The sequence below is a fragment of the Chlorocebus sabaeus genome, chromosome 25 (assembly GCF_047675955.1).
Source record: "Chlorocebus sabaeus isolate Y175 chromosome 25, mChlSab1.0.hap1, whole genome shotgun sequence".
NCBI classification, from domain to species: Eukaryota; Metazoa; Chordata; class Mammalia; order Primates; family Cercopithecidae; genus Chlorocebus; species Chlorocebus sabaeus.
The window spans coordinates 54,557,900-54,574,486 of record NC_132928.1 but is presented as its reverse complement, the minus strand read 5'-3'; the positions used below and the strand labels follow the sequence as shown (position 1 = coordinate 54,574,486).

The 16,587-nt window shown below is 45.6% G+C and overlaps 1 protein-coding gene across 9 annotated transcripts in view; it reads right to left on the bottom strand.

The window, feature by feature from the left end:
- Nucleotides 1–15,863, bottom strand: part of KIAA0040 (KIAA0040 ortholog) — a 34,619-nt gene extending 18,756 nt beyond the window's left edge. For 3 of the 9 annotated variants that reach the window (XM_007989406.3, XM_037985919.2, XM_073011761.1), the window contains exons 1-2: nucleotides 15,395–15,587; nucleotides 344–417 (exon numbers count right to left, since the gene is read on the bottom strand). The gene's annotated coding sequence lies outside the window, so the exon portion shown is untranslated. Of the gene's footprint in view, nucleotides 1–343; nucleotides 418–15,394; nucleotides 15,588–15,607 lie in introns of those variants that run through there. The other 6 variants (XM_007989405.3, XM_007989408.3, XM_073011762.1 and 3 more) reach the window with 3 other exon arrangements.
- Between the last annotated feature and the right edge of the window lie 724 nt (nucleotides 15,864–16,587).

Below are 16,587 nucleotides of genomic sequence, written 5' to 3'. Positions count from 1 at the left end.
AAGTAACATGTTAGGTGGGAGTGCTTTGATAGAGCAAGATATTCTAAATGTTAGACTCTACACATGACAGTTAGAAGGCAGAAGATGCCCTAGGGATGGCAGTTGGCCTAGAGCAGCCAGAGAAGAAAGTGGATGTCCTTGTAGTGCCTCATAGGGGTAGGCAGTTATGCTTCTCAGTGGAGAATCTGTGGGGCCTAGGCCCCCTGTTCTGGCTTTGACTTTTATCTGATTTTACTTATTCACATTCTCGTAACTTGCCCTAGGAGCCAAATTCTTGGCTCAAGGGTAGTTTGAGTGCACAGGAAGCTAATGGATTGAGGAATGAGAAGCAGTTATGACTCACTCAGTGTGTGTCCTTGGGAAGGTCACTCAGCTGCTTTGAGTCTCAGTTTCTTCATCTCCAAAATGGGGAAAAATCTAGAAGAATACACAAGAAAATGATAGCATGTACTGCCCCTTTGGAGGGAAATTGGGGGCAGTGCTGGAAGGGAGACTGGCTTTTTCTCTCATTCCTTTGGTACCATTCTGAATGTCTGATCACATGTATACGCTTTCTAAATTAAACCAACAAGTGGAAGTGAGTACCTGCTCACAGGGTCCTTAGGTAAAAGCACAGAGTGCATGTAATGTGTGTCTGGGCGGTTAGGAACTGTACAAATATTTAGAGTCATAATTGGTATTATTCCCAGCAGTTGCAGGGGTATGGCAAAAAAAAAAAAAAAAAAAAAAAAAAAAGTCACTCCTCAATTCCGCCAGATAGTCAAAGTGGCCTGAAATTCTTGGGAAATTTGGTCCAATGTTGGGAGGTCTTCCTGCCTCCAACCCAGAATGGCTGGATGGAGACCACTCCTAAATCCTCTCCACAACCAGGCCAGCCCCTTCACCTACTTGTGTAGTGGAGCTGAGGCCGCTGCTGGGTAACTTGTGTCCTCCATGTGTACAAATGACCCCAGATTTCCAAGGGCTAGCCAGCATGTCCACTCTGCTGAGCAAGTTCTGACAAGCACATTCCATCCATTGCCAGGAGGCAGGGGACAGCACCTTCAGTGTGAGCAGAGGGAATGGTACCTACATTTGTGGCTGCCTTTTGCTTGGCCTCTGAGGCTGGGGAGAGCTTTGTGTAAAATGTGTGTGAGTCTCCCTTAGGTTGTTTACTAAGTCCCTATAATAAAAATAATGTTGCAAGCATATTGTTCTTTATACATGAAGAGGCTCATAGCACTAATAACAACTGTTTGCATCAATAAAATACGCCATTTGAATGATTTTTCCTGTAGTTGCATGTGGATTTCACGGTCAAGAAGTATTAGTTAAGTATTTACTAGTTAACTGACATAGTGCTGGAGGGGGAAAAAGAACTGTACCAACTGGTTCTTATCCTAAAAGTGTTTCTTCATGACCCTTAGAGCACTGAAGTCCTGCTCTGCTTAGCCAAGTGGTAGGGCAAGTCATAGAGCTTCATGAGCCTCAGGCTCCTGGTCTCTAAGATGGGAAGACAATGATGATAACATCAATTGCCCTCACTATTCAGTGTGGTTGTGAAAGTCAAATGATAATATATATGAGAGTTCTTTGTAAACTGAAAATGTCCTGCAAAGTTGAACTTTCAAAAATAATAGTAACTAAATACTAAACTAAATACCAGAAAGTGACAAAATGCAGATACTGTTAGAAAGGAGAGAGATCAATGCTGGCTTAGGTTTTATCAGAGCGGGGGACAGGGGGCGGGGGACATCATGGAGGAGAGGGAGGCTGTGCCAGCTCCTGGGCTGTGTGATTACATGGAGGGCTGGACATTCTGGTGGGGAAAAGGGTGAGTTGGGGTGAGCTACATAGGCTGGAAAAGCCAGAACAGAGGTACAGAGGCCAACAGGTACAGAGTTCGAGATGGGGATGGCAGCGAAGAAGCCTTCTAAGGAAGAGTGAGAACTGAGGTGGCACAGGCAAGCTTGGTGAGATCACAGGGGGCTTTGAAAGCCTAACATGGGGCTGGTGCAACAGCCTCAAGGAGGCCCTGAAAGTTGTGAGCAGAGGAGACCTAATAGCCTCACTGTTTCAGTGGCCACATTCTCTTACCTGACCTTGCTTGTGATGGAAAGTACACCCTACCAGAGCTCGGGATGATGCAGGATTAAGCTCCCAGCCATGGGCTCACTGGCAATCTGCCCTAACCAGTCAGGCAGAGTAATCACAGATACCACAATTAAAAAAAACTTTTACTAATAGCGTCCGTTCTCCCTTAGACAAAAATCTAATTATAACTGAAATGAAATATCACCAAACCAATCAGAAGGAAATGGCTATTTATCTCTTGATCCCTTGGGAATAGGGGGCAAGGGATAAAAACAGGATGCAATCAGTTCTCCCTCCTTCAAACTGGCACCCAGATGGGCTTGGGTTTATTTATGATTGGTGAAAGTCCGATCAATATCCTACACTGATAACTTAGTTTAGTTTTTTGAAGACTCCTGAAAACATTGCTTCCTTCAATCTACTGTAATTTGTAGAGGGGAGGGATCTCTTGCCCTATTTCACAGATGAATAATCTTTTCACAGTAAAAGTTTGTTCCAAATTTGTTCAAAATTGTAAAGCTGGTTAGTGGCCAATGGCACACAGGGCTCTAGTTTTCCACTTCCCCATGAGATGCTTTCTGCACTAAAGTAACTCCTAAAATGCAACGACGAGGGCAGCAAGCAGTGGCAACCAATCCCCTTCACAGTTTACAAAGCCTCCCATTTCTCAAACTCTGTGAGATATGGGGTTCCCCTCCAGCTTTGGATCCTTATGCAACCATAGCTGTCTCTCACCCCACCCCCATCCACTGCCCCCTACCCCATCTCCTGGCCTCTATTCAACATTGTTTCCCTGGGGAAACCTTCCTTGACCTCATTACAGGTCAGAGCCCCTGCTCTGTGCCCTTCGCCATATCTATATTGTCACTATCACCCATAATCTGTGGTAGGATAATTGTTTAATCATTGTTCTTGCTTTCTAGATGGAATCTATTCCCATCATGGCATCCTCTGCATCTGGGACATATTTTGCCCTTGGGAAATATGTACTGAATTAACAAATGAACATGTTTATAGATGAAGAAGCTCTGAGGTTCACTGAAATTAAATGACTCGTCTAAGGTCTCATACCTAAGAAAAGATCATGTGCCAATTCCTCTACCTCTAAATAGCCAGTTTTCCTTCTGCTCTGCCACACTACTTTCTAGGTTCACACAGATCATGTTGGTCAGTTAGAAGGAGATACCCAAGAAAATAGTCTGCCAGTTGAAATGTCAATATTTTGGGTTTGGAGAGCTCTTTCAGCCTGGGCAGTATGCTCAAATACCAGGTATTCTTGGGTGCTCCTGAGTCTCAGATCTCTTTCGGAGACTGGCTACTTTTTAATCTCCAGTGAGGCTGTCAGGACTAAGAAACAGATGAGAGCAGCTAAGGCTGCTCATTGGAGCAGGACCAAGGAACACTGGTCTCAAATGGACATCAAGCTTTGTTTTCATGGGGTGCCATGTTGAATATAAAGATTACATCACTTGGAAGTGAGACTACCCCCATGTTGTTACAAAGCCCTGACTGGCTGTGTTTCTGACTTCTTGGTGTTCTTAATTTTTTACTTTTTAAAAAGATACAGGGTCTCACTCTGTTACCCAGGCTAGTGTGCAGTGGCACGATCACTGTAACCTTGAATTCCTGGGCTCAGGCAATCCTCCTGCCTCGGCCTCACAAGTAGCTGGGACTACAGGTGTGCACCACCACACCTGGCTAATTTATTATTATTATTATTATTTTGGTAGAGACAGGGTCTTCCTATGTTGCCCAGGCTGGTCTTGAACTCCTGGCCTCAAGTTATCCTCCTGCTTCAGCCTCCCAAAGTGCTGGGAGGACAGGCGTGAGATGCTGTGCTTGGCCTCTGTGTGTTCTTCAATTGATATGATTTCATTTGGTAATTTCTGGTTGCAAAGTCAACTGAGTAGAGTATGTGTGTACATAGGGGGGCTCACTACCTCACTGTTATTACTGTAAAAAGACCTCCCTGCTTTTTCCTGGAGGGAGGAACTTCCTTTGCTGGCTTTTTCTTCCTTCACTGATTCTGGGTTGTTGACACCAATGTGGCCGAGGAAGCCAAGAATTTCCATTTCCATTCTCTGCTGTACAGCAGCAAATTATTTAATTCAACTCACATTTGTTGAGTACCTACTATGTGCATGAAGAACTTCCCTCTCTTCTAAGACTTTCCCAGATAATGCTGCCTAGTGAGAAGTAGAAAACTTGCTAGCTATCTGGGTAAGGAAATCAGAATTGAACTTTTCTTCTTTTGATAGAGACTTTAGGAATAAAGTCAAGGAATTTATTTTTTTTGTTGGGGAACTGGGCAAGCACAGGCAAAGTACCATAAGGCATGACTGGTTCAGTGTCCCACGGGAAATTCAAACAAATGCTTATGGAAGCAGCAAGGAGGGAGCCGTTAATTCCAATGAGGAATCCAGGGCAGACTTCGATGAGGGTGTGATTTGAGTTGGCGCCTACAAGGTGCATAGATGGGAAAGAAAGGTGATTCCAGGCTGCTCAAGAAACTGAGCTGGCTCAGGGAAAGAATCCAGTCAAAGTGGCCCATGTTCCAACTCAGCTCTAGAGGCCTCCAACCTCCCGATGTTATGGCCGCAACGCTAAAACAGCTCGCTCCACCTGACCCCCTCTCCCAGGGTCTTCTCGCAGCCACTGCTTTAATTGCCATGGCATTCCAGGGACCAGCCCAGCACCTGAAGGGGATTCTTCAAGGTTCTGGCCCTAGGAGGAGGCTGCTCCTGATGTTCTCTCCCTCCATACCTCATAACATGTTATGACTTGAGTGTCCGGGGTTAGGGCCGTGGACAGGAGTGACTGATGACATACTGGGCTTAAGGACATTCAGGGCTACAATTTCAAATTGTTTTCACATTTGACTATGAAGGCAGATTACTGTGTTAAGGAAACTTGAGTGTATAGTGAGTTTTTTGCCTCCTCCCTGTCCCTCACCGTTACCCCAACCACATTTTATCTCTTTATACAGCATATCCTTATATTTGATGATAATTCTGACTTCAAATCGGGTGTCACAAGGCCCTGGGTAACCAAAGCCAGTTCCACTTGGCTCACATTCAAAATGATTCCTCTTTCCCTGCCTCCTCCCCCACACACAGCCTGCCAACATTTAGCACAAAGTTTGTGGAAACCAGATGACATTTTGCCCTAAGAGTCAAGCCTAGATCGGCCCATGGTCAGAGGTTGTACAACGGAAGCCCAGGAGGCAGCTGCCACCAGAGAGTGGATTGTGTTTGATCTGCAGCTCTCAGTCTATGCTCTCACCCAGCTTGTGTGACCCTCTCAGATGGACTAGCCTGGGTCAAAGCCTGGTCCCACCACACACTGGCTTCTGAACATGGAAAGTCCCTTTCCTTCTCTGTGCCTTAGTTTCCTCAACTATAAAAGGGGGATAAGAATAGACCCTCTCTCGTAGGATTGTTGTGGGAACCAGAGGAGTTAAATACTCTGTGTGACGTGGGTGAAACAGTGCCTGGCACAGAGCACATCTTCAGTGCATGTTGGCTTTACCTGTCAGGCACCCTGTAGGCATCTGAGCTTGTGACCTCTGCTGGGACCCAAAGCTGAGGAGCTCGAGTATGCAAAAGGGACGACAGGGATGAATCCTGTGTGCATCATGGAAAGACACCACTGTTTCAATATTTCAGAGCGAGTGAGGAATGCTCAGGCCTGTAAAACTGAGACAAAGTACGCTCTAAATAGGCGAGAAAAAGGAGGATTTGTTAGCCCCGGGGCCATTTTCTGGAATCATGTGTAGCACAGAGATATCATAGTTGAAAATTTCTTTCCTTCTCTACCACCTCACCTCCCTGACAATGCTTGCTCACTGATAGTACAGAGGCTGCTCCTGTCTGCTTTCCCACTCCACATTAAGCTATTACAGAGCTTTCTCCTTTGGGTATCCCCAGGGTGTTCAGTGTTGGCACATATTAGATGCACAATAAATGTTTTTTGATTAAGTAACTGACTGACTAGTTATGGTCTGGCGGGGATGAGAAAGAACCAGAGTGAAGAGTATCTCTGTGACGGCTATGCTATCTCCATGGGCCAGGAAGCCCACATTCACTTCTGGCACCCCAAGCTCTCATACCTATGCAAGCTTCTTGTAGGCCCCTACAGAGTCAGGTGATGGGGTGGGATAGCAGGGTAGGCCTCCAGCAGGGCGAGGGGGCCAGGACTCGGGCCTGGGCAGAGCAGGAAGACCTTGCAATGGGCTGAGCTTTCACAGTTGGGGTTGCAGCTCACAGCAGCAGCTTATGGCTTAGGTAAGTTGGTCGGACATCTGGGGAGCCAGCGGAACAAGGGTGAAGCAGGACTCAGGGATTCCAGAATGGCACAGCCACAGCCTGAGCAGTGGGTGAAGAGATGGCCGCACTAGCGAGCAGAGATCCCAGGATAGACTAATCCCAGGAACGGGCTTTTCTCACAGCTCTCAATGAGAGGGGCAGGGCTTGTAGCAAGGTGCTTGCAGGCTCCTGGGTGGTAGGTGGTAGGTCCTTGAGGGTGGAATCTGTGCCTGCGTTTTGTTTTGTTTTTTAAAAATTCTCCACAGCCTCTAGTATAGTGTCAGGTACACACAGAAGAGATTGAGAACTGTGTATGGGAAAAAATGGAAGCAGCCAGAGTCATGTCCGGGCAGCTTCTGCCATGTAAAGCAAAGCTACCAGGCCTCTTAGGAGTCCTCAAAATTCTCTTTATGCAAAGAGGAGTTGCAGATGACTGACCAAAAGTAAGTGATACACCCTGACAGTGCCTGGGAGAGAGGAGTGAGAATTACCAACTGGACAGAGTCTAGACCTTCCCATGAAGTTACTGCTTCTTGTACCTGTCAGCTGAGATGAATTGGCAAATATATGTATAGCCATATGCTATGAATCTTTGAGTAATAATAAACCTTGAATTGAAAAGGAGAAATTAGAGTTTAGGGAAGAGGTTTCCCAGTTCATTTCTTCTCTGGGGGTCTCATGTCACATTACAGGGTCTCTTCCCTGGCCATGGGCTGACCTCACACAGTGCCACCGGAAGGCCTCCTGCCCCGTTCCCTACCCTTCTTCTCTCTCTTCCCTTGTCTTATTCTCATGCACACAGTGTCTGTTCAGAGATAGAGGACAGCCAAAGCCATTGGAGGCCTTTTCTCATCTCCTTTCCCCATCGCAGGACACATCTGTTTTGAGAAAGCCTGTGAGTTTTGAAATATAGGACCCAGGCATAGGAGTTCCATGACAGTGTGACAGGGCTGGGAGTTCCTTTTACAGAAGTACACAGGTTTATGAACCTATGTTTAATAAGTGGCAACTGTGTGCCAGACACTGTGCACTGGCAATGCAATGATGGAACAATGAAGTCAAAGGGTGCCTGGGGAGGGTCAAACATTACCAATGGTCCCACGGGGTTATTAAGAAAATAAGAGACTTAGATTTCATCTCCTTTGAAAATTCTACAGCTTAGGGCCAGCATAAGTGCTCTACCTCTGTGTCCCTGTCATGATGCCTATCATAGCTTTTGTAACACTGCGTTATAACTGCCTCTTGACCTATCTGTCTGCCAAAATGACTGCAATCCCCTGAGAAACAGAATGGCTTCTTATTCATCAGTGGTGGCAGCTGCAGAGTTCCCTTGTAGGAGCTGGGGAAGAGCACTTAGCTTTTGGTGGAGACCTCAATTTCTTTTTCTGTAAAATAGGGATGTTACAGGTTGAATATCCCTAATCTGAAAATCCAAAACCCCAAATGCTCCAAAATCTAAAAGTTTTTGAGTGCTGATAGGACACTGAAATGCACATTGGACTTTGAATAGGGATGCTGAACTGGTAATTCCAGTAAAATAAAAATATTCTAAAATCTGAAAAAAAAAATCTGAAATCCAAAACATGTCCAGTCCCAAGCATTTTGGATAAGAAATACTAAACCTGTAGTAGTACCTATTTTGTTGAGTTGATGTGAGGGTTAAATAAGGGAAAATAGGTAAAGCACTTAATGTTATCCCCAGCACAGATAGAGTACCCCATAAATATTGCTGTTGCTAGCTGTTGCTTCCTACTCAGTTATACCAAGAAGGGGCTTTAGTTTACCCCCAAATATTTTCTGGGGCTTTAGTTTACCCCCAAATATTTTCTATCTCGAACATCCAAATGCTCCCGAATCTCTAGGGCAATGAGAGGCAGTATTTAATATCTTTTATTAAAGCATAAGGTCAAATGTATCAAATAAGAGACCAGACAGGAAAAGGTATGCCACCTAATATGTGTATTATCTTCAAGAGAGGAAAATGATTTATAAGTATGTTGATAAAAATGTGGGGGAAAGGAAAGCAGTTTCGCAACTCCTCAAAAAAGGTAAAGGTAAGAATTACCATATGATCTACCAATTCCATTCCTAGGTTTAAGCCCAAAAGAACTGAGAACAGGTATTCAAACAAATTCTTGTTCACAGCACACTATTCACAATAGCCACAAGGTGGAAACAACTCAGATGTCGGTCAACGAATAAATAGATAAACTATTATGGTATATGCACACAATGGAATGATTCAGCCATAAAAAGGAATGAAGTACCAATACATGCTACAACATACATTAACCCTGAAAACATGTTAAGTGGAAAAGGCCAGTAGCAAAAGGTCATATATTATATAATTCTATTAATATTAAATATCTAGAATAAGCAACTCCATAGAGGTAGGACGCAGACTGGTGGTTGCTTGGGGCTGGGAAAAGGGAGCAATAGGAAGAAATTGCTTAATGAGGATGGGGTTTTATTTTGGGGTGATGAAAATGTTTTGAAGCTAGATGGAGGGGCGATTGCACAACATTCTGAATGTACTAAATGCCACTAAGCTATTCACTTTAAAATGATTAATTTTATGTAACATAAATTTCACCTCAATTAAAAAAATGCAAGAGGAAATAACAAAATTTCTGGAAAACTAATAAATGTCACATGGGAAAGAATGGCAGAGTTTCCCTTATTAATTGTTTGAGAAATATAAAATGTTGTCTGTGATCTCTTTAGTGTGTATTTATTCATCAATTCCAATGCCAAGTGTTGAATGACCAGTGGTTTAAGTACTTTTCTAACCCTTACCCTCAGGCCCTACCTTGAAGGAATATTTTATAAACCACCAAAATCTTATTCCTGGAAAATGTCAGTCAGGAGCATCCGACCTTCTTCCCCTGTGACACATGCTTTGTGACTGTGTCTCCTCCCTCGTTCCAGACAGTGTGGAGGACTGCAGTGCTTCTGTCTGGAAATGAGGTGTTCTTTCCATGGCCAGCTTTGGGAAGTTGTGCTATCCACCCACTGAAAACAGTCAAAACCCAGTTCTTTCCTCAAAGGGGTCAGTGATGTCCTTATGCAAAACCAAGAAAAGCACAGTCTTTGGAAATCAGCAAGGCACCCGGTAACGCATTGCTTTCTTCCTGTACTCGTGAAGGCTTTGGTCCAAGTATCTTGCAGGGCAAGATCTGAGTTTCTAATTTGGAAACTAGGAAAGCTCTGAGCAGGCTGCACCTGGTGGGGTGGTATGCAAGTGTGTTCCTCTTTCCCAGTGGAGGTTTCATTATGGGACGGTGTGGGTCACCCATGTAATGAGCTGCAAGGCTTTTATCTAGGCCACTGTTGTGCTGTGCTGGCAACTGCTACTCAGCAGATTGTGGGCCTTGGGCAGGAGGGAAGTTTCAGGTCAGGAGTGGAAGGTGGGGAAAGAGAAGGGAGGGTGGAAGCCATCAGTCATTACAAGAAAGGGGTTTTATAGATAAGCTAAGTCTGCAGGACTGGCCTTAAGAGTAACTTATTCTCTTTTGTTATTGACACAGCTCCCTAACATAATGTTGAAGAAACTACATATGTTTCTGGTGGGGGTGGGCAGAAATGTATGCCTTAAATTCTTAGCACCACCATTCAATAAGTGGTTACTGAGAGCCTAGCATGCACACTGAAAATTTGTGGGAGCCAAGAAAGTGTGGATGGACATTTGTTTACTCTGGGTTCCAAATCACTGGGAAGGGCACTTTGACCCCAGCATTAGTTCCTGGGTGGTTTCAGGCCAGTGTGCATGAGTGGCTGACTGGAGCTTGCAGGCTACAGCCAGGGTTTTGGTACATGATGATCACATGCAGAGGGGCTTTTGAAAGCTGGCACTCTGGCCCATGGGGCTGCAGAGGAATCACAGGTTAGAAACCATGAGCAGATGGATGCACACTCAGTATCTTACTTGGGTTGGGGAGGAACAAGCAGCTCTTGACTCAGAGTGCAGCATTCTTTTCTCTTATTTATGGTGGCCACTGTCACATGTCATTCAGGTTAATACACAGCATATCCACTGTACTATTCTGTTTCCATAATACTAAGCTCATGGGACTTCTCTGTTCCCACTGCCTCCTTCCCTGCCCCTGCCCCTCTTTCCCTGCCCCTACACCACCTCTGAACCTGTGACCCACAGCTCTTTTCCCTGTCAGGACAATTTGAAGACTAAACACACTATCACATGCAACTATCCTTATTGTTATTATTTGTATATTACTTTCTTCTCTTCTGCCAATTTTCTTTCTATGACTTGCCTGGGAAACTAAAAAAAAAAAAAAAAAAAAATGCTGCAGGGCTTTTCTGAAGACGATCCAGCTTGAAATTAGGGTTGTATTTGAGGAGAATAAAATGTAACTGAAAAACATCCCATTGGGAGGAAGCTATAGTCAAGAGCAAGGGCATGTCTGCAGTGGCTTCAAAATACAATCATCTCTTCAGTTTTGACGAAGAACTACAGCAATGGTTAGGTTTTGTTTTATTTCTTAGTGACAAACTCCATGGAGAGGTTTGCTCACAATCGTGGGAGAAAGTCTCTTCCCAGGGGTGGGGATTGAGTTTGGATGCCACCATGTCCCTTGGGAGTTGCCCCTGAGAAAGAAATCTTGTGTTTGTGTGAGGTTCATTTGGGAACTTAGCTGCCCTTTCCTGGTCTCCACTAAATTTCCACTCATGTCCCCAGATGATGCTCTGTTCAGATGGCTCGGACTGATGTGGGGGAAAAGCCAGAAACCTGGCCTGGGCTCTGGCCTTGGGGATTGTCTTTCAAAGAATTTGCACTCGGTTTTCCTTTTGCTGTCCAGGGAAGGAAAAAGTCTATCATGCCACTGTCTTTATCTCCCTTACTGTGCCTGTGACGAGTCTCCTGAATGCCCATTATTCACCTGGAACCCTTCTCACTGAATGGTAAATGACATATCAATATTGGATGTATAATTCTGACTCATCCACTGGTCTCTAGCTCATTCTAGAGAGAAGTTTGAGGAAACACTAAAAGGATTTTAGTTAATTAAGGCACCCGGTGTTGTTTCTCTTCTTGAGGGGTCTTTGGGAACTCTGAGAAAACTTTAAGGATTGAAACTGAGGAAACAGAAGAGATGAGGGTGGTTCAGAGGTTGCCTTAAAAGTGGAAAACTACCTGCATCCCTTGAGGGTCTGTTCCTAGTTTGCCCCGGAGGCCACTGGGGGAGGATTCGAACTTCAGGTACAATCTTTTCATTTTACCTTTCTGCAGGCATTTGAATGCCTAGCTGTGTCCTTGTGTGCGAGATACAAAAGGGAATAGAGACCCAGGATGGTATTGGGTATTCCTGGGCAGAGGCAGATAGAACTTGGATTCTGGTCCTTCCATTAACCAGCTGTGTGACTGGGCTCACACTTCCCCTCCCTGAACTGTAGTTTGCACATCTGTGAAGTGAAGGGGTGGGGCTGGCTCCTCTCAGAAGTGTTTTTCCGTTTGAAGTCTCTGAATCTGTGGTTACTTCCTTTTTTTTCATCAACAGTTTAGCCTCTATTAGAACTCTGTTTACTTGAAGGTTTTTGATGTTGGCATAACATTCCAACTTCACGGGGTTGGAATAAGTCAGGTTTCCCTGGTCGGGACAGGGAAAAATCACAAATATATCCAAACCATTAACTGATGCTCAGATTCAGGGCCATTGGATTAAATGGGTTAAACCAGCACCTTGGTGAGAATTAGAAAAAAGCATCCCCTCCATGTGGACTCAACTGCAAGTGGGGTGGGTCTAAGGCCGAGCAGGTGGAATACTGGTGCTTTCAGCTTCATAGACTCCCAGGAGTCCTCATGCAGTACACAACCTGCATAAGCAACAGCGGAGCGTTGACTTCTTTGGGCTCTGACCACTTTCGATAAGGAGGACAAAAGAGGCCAGAGTAGATGTATGTCATTGATATGATGGAAGGAGACTTATAATTGCTGCCTTAAAATATGTCATACAATAAGAAAATTGCAGTTTTGAGATGAAGATGCTGCCCAGAGCCTATACCTACACAGTCCATCTAATTTTGGTAGTTTCAAGAGGCAAGATTAGAAATAATAATAAAACTCCTCACATTTTTATAGAGTCTTATAATTTATGCAGAACATTAAATGCACTTTCTTTTTCAATTTGATTCTGATTCTAACCATTGCCCTGGTGAGTAATAATTATCCTCATTTTAAATATAAGGGAAATGAAGTTGAGAGATTCAAGAACTTGTTCAAGGTCAGCTAATAAGTGGTTAAGCCAGGAACTGAACCCATGAATGTCTAGCTCCAAGCTCAAGGTTTTTAGTTCCATGCAGGTCACACAAGATCGTGAGCTGAGCATTGGCAGCCAGACCTAAAGAACTACTCTGTGACGGTCTGAAATTAGTCAAAGCAGGTCATCCTTCTTGTTTTTATGAAGTCAGGACTCTCCCACACAGGGGTAGGTAACTAAAGACTTGGAATGTGAGTTCTGGAAAGGTCTTCACAGATCTTACAACTGAATTAAGTATTAATTTTTCATACGGGGGAGTGATAATTAAATGCATCTTTACTGTCTATGTGCCATGAACCCAGAATTCTCTCCTTCATTTTAGGAATTATCTTCCAAGGTATCCTGAGAAAGCCTTGAGCGTTTGGAGAAAGTAATCTCGAAGTCATCATATGATATGAAAATAATATCTATAGGCCACTACTGACAAATACAAGACTCTTCAGCACCAATGTGGTGCTACCACAGGCCGCTTTAGCTGCCTTCCACCTCCACCTATGTTCCAGACCTGTATACCTAACTGCTTATCTCCATCTGGACATTTCCTGGGCATATTCAACTTTAATATGTCTAAATGTTCACCACTGCCTTCTCCACAATCTGCTTCCCAAGTCCACTCCTTCTCTACCTTACATGATTTTTATTAATGGCTCCACAAGGTACCTTCTCCTGCCTATCCCACTGAACACCTTATAATCACTCTCTGTTCAACTCATTCCTCCTTTACCACATTCACTTGGTCACCAGGTACTTTTGATTCTACTTCCTAAAATCCATTCCTTTTCCTCAGTTCCCACTGCTGTTGTCTTAGCTGAGGTCTTAATTATCTCTGCTTCCCATCTCTCTAAGCCAGCCCTCATCTGGCCAATAATTCTTTCTCCAAACACAAATCTGACTGGATCCTTCCTCTGCTTAAAAACTAAAATTGCTTCCCATAGGAGGGAGTTCACCCTTCTCAGTCTGGCAGTGTAATTCCTGTTACACGCTGTTCCCTACCTGCCATTGACTTTGCATACCCTCTTTCCTTTGTTCAAAACACCTTTTCCCTGGGAACTCCTAGTCATTTTCAGGACCTGCTCATCCATCACTTCTGTGGTGCGGACTTCACAGATAATTCTGGGGAAGAATCTCCTGTCCTCTCCCCTGGATTAGTCAGTGCCCTGTGGCTACTGCTATTATAATGTATATTATCCTGAACTGTAGTTTATTTCTGTATCTTTCTCACTTACTAGACAGAAGCTCCTCAAAAGCAGAAATCATCTCATTATCTTTGGACTCCAAGGACCTGGTATACTGGCCAGCACACAGTAGGTTTGGTAAATGTTGAATGAATGTATGGAATGGATGTACCTTCCTCTTTGGTGAAATCAATAATTTAGCTTGTTGAGTGTTTATTATTCTCTTGGGTTTAGTCTTAGGGAAGAGGATAGAAGTCATACTCATTTCACAGGCTAAATATTGACAATGTATGGAGGCCAAAGAAACATTTGTTTTACAATATATCTCTTTCCTAAAATTGTATCTGGGGTGGGGACACAGAGGCAGAATTTCAGACAAAAGGAAAGACTAGGTCAGATTTTCCTATACAGCTGCCTCTACAACCCAGCACTGGGTGAAGGGCAGGCACATTACACTAAGTGGTTGATGCAACTGATCCAGCTTAAAGGCTGGTAAGACCCTTGCAGAAGTCTTTAGATAGAACTTGCAAACCATTTGCAAAAGGGTTAGGAACAGGTTACATCAATGATATTTTTAAGTCCTGCTCTTTGTAACTCAAGGTTCTCCCATTATCTAACAGAACTTCAGAATAAGGGTACCTTAAAATTCGCTTCAGGTCCTTATGAGCTATAGCTGAGCAAATGAAATGCAACTGCTTTAGAAGGGAGGTACTTCCAAGATGCTCCAGTGGTCTTTTCTTTCCCTTCCTCGTACAACACAATCGGTGGCACAATCCCACCACGTAGCATGGCATGCTGGCTGCCAGTGTTCTCTGTTAAATTAGGGTGAGTGCTTGTCTGTGCTTCAGTTTCCCTTTCGGTTAGACAGGACTGGTCTTCCCACTAGCTATCATCTATAGTTTACTTAACTCTATTATCATATGAAGAATCCCCGTAAAGCTCTTCATAATGTTAGGGAAACACGTCCTATTATGTCCCCCATTCTACCTTCATGGGTGGGATGGGGGGGTCTGGGAGTGGGACCATTGAGAGTCAGAGAAGTTAGAAAGTAATCTGTGCCACAGCAAGCTCCCCGGAAACTCTCAGAATAGCAAACAGGTTTCCTTTCCGCCCCTGGCTCCAGGCCATATTTTCGTTTTGGCTAGTTCCTTAGCCCCAGAGAAAATCTGGCTTCACCTAGAATGGTTTAGAAACACCTAAGCCCGCGATGCTTTCCAGAGGGTCTCAGGCCTTGGCCTTCCTCAGTAAAAAACAGAATATCCATGTGTCCCCTTCAAAGCGCTCCTACCGGCAGCTGGAGTAAGGTAACTCCACCGCCGACCTCCGAGGAGCTCATGTGGACTCACCCAGGCGCAGAGGGGAAGACTCCTGAGAGTCCTCAAGAAGGAGGGAAACACACCAGAACTAAAGTTGTGAAGGCGCAAGAGGCTACTTAGGAATAATTCCTTGTATATCTGGGGCAGGTCTCATCCTTCTAAAGACAGTAGTTGAGTGGGCGTCCCCTTCCAAACAGAAGGCGCTTAAAAACGTATTTTTAAAAAACATAACAGAAAGTCCTGAAACTCACCTTGCGGTCCGCGGAAGGGCTTCCTGCAGGCGTGGTGGCCCAGGGAATCTCCTGGGTGCTGCCCTGTCTGACAGCGCCCCGGGCCCTGGAGCGAGGTGTGAGTTCCTTTTTGGTTGCCTCTGCACTCCCACTCCTAGCCAGGTCTGGCGTGTAGGGCCCCGGCGTCAGCCGAGGTCGTGGGAGCAGCCCGCCCCGCCCCGCCCCCGCGCGTACCTGCCGCTGCCGCCGAGGACAGCGCCCTCTGTGTTCCCTGCCCTCCTGCGGGCCGACGCCTTGCATAGTTGAGGTTTCACTCCAACTCTGTCCTGCCCCTGATGTCACAGGCACAACTTCCTGAATCTGGCTCGCCGTTCCGCCCGCTTCAGGGGCTCGGCCCAGCTTTCCACCCCGGGCCAGCCCACCTCGGGTGCCTCTGGCCTTGGGCGCACACGCCCCAGACGCGCTCTCCCTCCCTGTCTTCCCGCCAGTGGCTCCCCACTCCCCGCCCCCGCCATTACGTGTCCTTGCCCCCTCAGCCCCGGAACACGCCTCCTTCAGGGCACAGCCGCTGCGGAGCCAGCCCCAGTGTCTTTCACAGACGCACCAGTGTTCCAGGAACGGGACATAGAACTCATGGCAAACCCGGCTTCAGGGAAAACAGCTGCCTGAATAGAGCGGCCTTCCTGGAAGGGGTGGGAGGCGTTGGAGAGGGATACCAAGCCGCAGGTTGGGTGAAGGCTCCGATGTCTTATCGGGACAAATGAGCATGACAGTCCCCTCTAACCGACGCCGGTTGCTCCAAGGGATGCAGGTGACATCTCAGAAGAGTCATCTCAGAAGAGTCTCTGAAGAGTCTTAACGCCTGGAGGCGTTAATGAAAACTGCGCTCCAGGAGCTGTCACAAGCAGCGATGGAGGGGAAAGCTGACTTCAAAAAGTTCTCAGGGGTTCTTTCCTCTCATCCTCAGCTGCTCTCCATCTACTTTTTATTCAGATCTCTTGGCTCTAGTTCCGAGCGCATGGGATGCTAGGAAATGAAAAGACCTGCTCCCGGTTGAATAGGGGACTGCAGACACAAAGCTGTGATGATTCAGGGCTTGTTCAGTGCCTCCAGGGATACTGTGGGTGGGAAAAGAGGGGGATGCCAGGACCTGGCTGTGGAGCATCTCAGGGGCCTCCTCAGTGTCATCCTGGGAGGTCCTCCCTGACAAGGGC